Source organism: Gavialis gangeticus, unplaced genomic scaffold, assembly GCF_001723915.1.
Source record: "Gavialis gangeticus isolate Ggan-Ray unplaced genomic scaffold, GavGan_comp1, whole genome shotgun sequence".
NCBI classification, from domain to species: Eukaryota; Metazoa; Chordata; order Crocodylia; family Gavialidae; genus Gavialis; species Gavialis gangeticus.
The window spans coordinates 189330913-189335097 of NW_017728992.1; positions in this window are offsets into that span (position 1 = coordinate 189330913).

Below are 4185 nucleotides of genomic sequence, written 5' to 3' on the forward strand. Positions count from 1 at the left end.
TACGGGATTTCTCTGATATAGCTCTACCCTGTACCCTATTCTAACCCTACTCCTTGTAACCAGTAAAGTTTTCTTCTGTACCTAGCATGGGAGACTTATTGGGAGAGGGTCTAGATTATGTCTTGGGGTCCCCTGGGTTCAGCTGACTAAGGGAGACCCCTATTTGTGCTTCAGACTGAGGGAAGCATCCCAGCTTCTTGAAGAGGTTCAAGTACCAACAAGGGCTACCAGGCCTGTGTTTCTCAGTGGGCCCAGAGCCAGGTTCACTGGATCTTTCTAATGAGAACGCTCTAGTGTGCTGCAGCATCACATGTATTCAGTGTCCTGCATTTCAAAATGGCTGCAGGGGTGCTTTAACTAAAACCCATTGAACAAGCTTTAGTTAAAGAACCCCCGGCCATTTCGAAATGCGGGATGCTGAATACACATGACACTGTGGTGTTTTAATTAGAGCAGCTGTCCAGGAGCCACTTTAATTAAAACGCCCCTCACCCCACCAACCCTGGCGCATGTGTATAGGCACCCATTCATGCTTCTGAATCCTTGAGTCTGCTGGAGGGCAGTGATAGGTCAGGAGATGTTTGTAAGCAGCAGAATTCTGACAGAGGCATCCTGGGTGTCAGCAAGACCAGAGACAAGATGGTTGCTCTAGCCAAGAAGAAAGGCAAAAGAAAGCTTTCTAAAAAAAACAGCTTCCTTGGAATCTTTTCTCCCTTTTCTATTTCCCCATTACATTTGGACCTGGCTGTAATGCTTGGCTCCTTGCAGATTTTAACGCCCCCCTCCCCGAAAATGTCTTTTACTGGAAGAAGCAGTGTGTCACTTTGACCCAGCTCTGCAGCATCTGTATTGATCAAGCACTTCAGCTGGGCTTTTTGGCACTTTTAGCTAAAGCTGAGTCAATCAGCTATTAGATAAAAGTGCCAAAAAAAGCCCCACTAAAATGCCTGATCTTTATAGACGTTGGTTGAAGTAACACGTTACCTCTTCTGGGCATGCGCAGGGCTTGGGGTGGAAACATGCTGAGTTTAAATCCAAGTGCCATTTTGCTTTGTTTGTTTTTTTAATGTCTGCCTTTGTGTCTACCTAGAACTCCCAATACCAGTTTTAGGAAGTTCCAGTTTATCCTCTTCCTACTTGCACCCAAAATGAAAATCCAGTTTGTTTCCTGAGAATGGCATAGCCTGCTGAATCACCAACAATGACCTCTTACCATTGGACATAAGGGAGCAAGTAAGCTGTAGCTTCCTTTGGGAGGTCCCTTAAGGCACCTTGAACAGGCCTGTTTCTGGTTTAATCTAGACTTGGTGAATTCTGGGCCTTTTAGTTTAGAGGAGCCTTAGGCATTAGAGAGCACAATAACTGTTATAAAGGGAAGAAACAGAAGCAAGCCGAATCATAGAAATCATAGAGAAGTCCAGCTGGAAGAGACCTCCAGAGGTCACCTAATGCCTGAGGCAGGCTCATCCCTATCCAAACCATCCTATACAATTCATAATCTAAACTCTTTGTAAAACTGCCGTGATCCCTGACACAACACAAGACATAATGCCCTAATCTGCCACAGGTAAAGCAGCCAATGTCCTGCTTCTATAAAAAGGTTGTTAACATATTTCAAAGATTTCATAGATATTAGGGCTGGAAGGGACCTTGGAAGATCATCGAGTCCAGCCGAGGTCCCTTCCAGCCCTAATGTCTATGAAATCTATGAAATATGTTAACAATAATTTTTATAGAAGCAGGACATTGGCTCAAGAGATCCCAGAGAGAGGTCCATGTGTATGTGCCCCAACTTCCCCCACTACAGAGGAAGGCAAAAACTCCCACGCTCTGTACCCATCTGACTATGGGATATGATTCTTTCCTGACCCCAACTATGGCATTTGGTCTGACCCTGAGCAGAGGGACAAGACCCTCTAGCCAGGAACCTCTGGTTTTGGTCCCAGCAGGAGCAATGGGACACTGCAGTCACAATCCCCAGCCTTGGCTGCAACCAACACCCAGAGCCTCTAAGGAAAGCTTAAAAGCACCCTAAGACACCTAGCAAAAAGGGGGTGCTAGGCAGTGAATAGAGCACAGAAGACTGGGAAATACCTGTAGTCGGACATAGGCATAGTTATGCCTATATCATTCCCTGACCAGTGGCTTTCCAAGATCTTTTTGAACACCTCCAGTGATGGAGAGTCCACAACTTCCCCAGGTGGTCTAGTCCACTGCCTCGCTATTCTAGTAGTGAAAAAGTTTTTCCTGATAATGTAAGACTCCATCCATTCCCCAGAATGCCTTACATCCCTAGGAATATAAGATCCCTTTCTGAAGTACTGAAGCAGTAGGCATGAAGCAGGCTGTGCATTTCTCCCAGAGCTGGGTAGGACCAAATGGTGAGCCTCTGCAGTAAGAGAGGACCTGGACTGGCTCCTAGGTTGTGGCTATTGAAAGAGCTGGAAAGCTCAAGAGGAAACCTGGGAGGAGAACTCCTTGCTGTCAGGTCTTACAGATGTATCATGAGTAATGTGAATATGCCTCCTGTTACAGCCACTTTCAGTTGAAAGCTTGAGTTTTCCTCTGGTTTTGAAGAGAGGCCCTCAGCACCCCTTTTCACTCCGAGCTGGGTGAACACAATGTTAGCTAGGAAAGCACGAGTTTTTACCCAGCTTTTTCACTGACTGTGCTTCACAACCCTTCACGTTGCTGCTTTCAGAGGCAAGTCTCATTCATAGGTAACTACGAACTTGCACGAAAGTGATGTTTGGTGAAGTTGAGACTAGAAGACTGATCCCTGACACAGCGAAGCCAAGTCTTACCTGCTTTGCCGTACCATGTGAAAGAAAGAGTTTGTCAAATCAAAAGTTTCTGGAACCCACACTAAGATAAGGGGACGTTTGTGTCACTTTCTGGCATCTAGGCCATCTGGAAAGATTTAGCATTCTGTACCGCTCCTAGGCTGAGATGGATGGGCAGATGCAGAAAAACAAAAAACAAAAAGAGGGAGAGAGACTTAAGCACTGCAACAGCCAACTTTTTGGTGAGTGCTTCCCAGCCTGGGCTTCAAAACCCAGAGGCTGGTGCTTAGGTTTCTGGTCCAGTATATAGGGAGAATCGGGCGCTTCGGAAAGGTGATCACAAAACTCTGCATGCTGGGAAGGGAGCTGCCCATCAGGAAATGCTGACAGAGGTGTATCTGAAGTCTCTGCCTCCACTGAGCCTGAGGTCACTTCATTCACTCGGGATCCAGAACCCATAATCCTCTCTTAAGCATGGATGCCTACATCCATTTATTCAAAGACCTTTGTAGGCCAATTGTATTCTATTAAAACACAGTGGGTGTTGTGCCACCCACCTTTTATAATAGCTTGTTGATTCTGGCACTCACCCAGGAAGGTGAGGGGTCCAGGAACAGGGTATTTCCTTGCTTTTCATAGACACTTCACAGACATTAGGGCTGGAAGGGACCTCGGAAGATCATCCAGTCCAGCCCCCCGACGAAAATGCTCGAAGCAGGTGGGTTCTCCCTTCCCTCCTAGGAAAGCCGTGTCTCCATGCAGGAAGCAATTCAGGACTCATGGGAGCAGCACAGGCAGAGTGGGAGGGAGCATGACTAAAAGTGGCTACAGTCGTGTTTTGTGAGGTGTCTGAACCCAGTGTGTGTGAGGTGTGATCTGAAAACACCTGGTTGATTTGGCCTCTCAGGGGTCAGATTACTGGAACCTGACTGGGCTAAACTGGTAGTGAAGTGCCTGAGTGCTTCGGTTGGGACAGCCCTGGGTATGCCTTGAAGCAGAGCTCTGGGTTCCTAGAGAAATTCAAGTCAAATAGCAAAGCACCTCATGGGCAGGTGACAGCATTAGACAGCTGCCAACCAGCACTTTTTTGGGTTGCATATATAGACTTAGGTGCCTAAAGTTACCTGTGCCCTAGTTCAGTGCCAAAGTCCTTTGTTGGACCTAGCCCTTGCTTCCTTATCTCAGCTCATAATGGCTCACACTTGTATTTCCTTTGTTCATTTTCCAGTTGATAAACCCAAACCCAATCACTGATAAATTTGGCTGGTTGTTTGTAACTCTTAGGTGGCAATTTGTCTTTAGAGTCTAACAAATCAAGAATCCTGATACCTAGCATTGCAGTGCTGCCACTCAAATCCTTGAGTAATGCATGAGTTGTGTATGCATGTAAGCATGCTTTCTT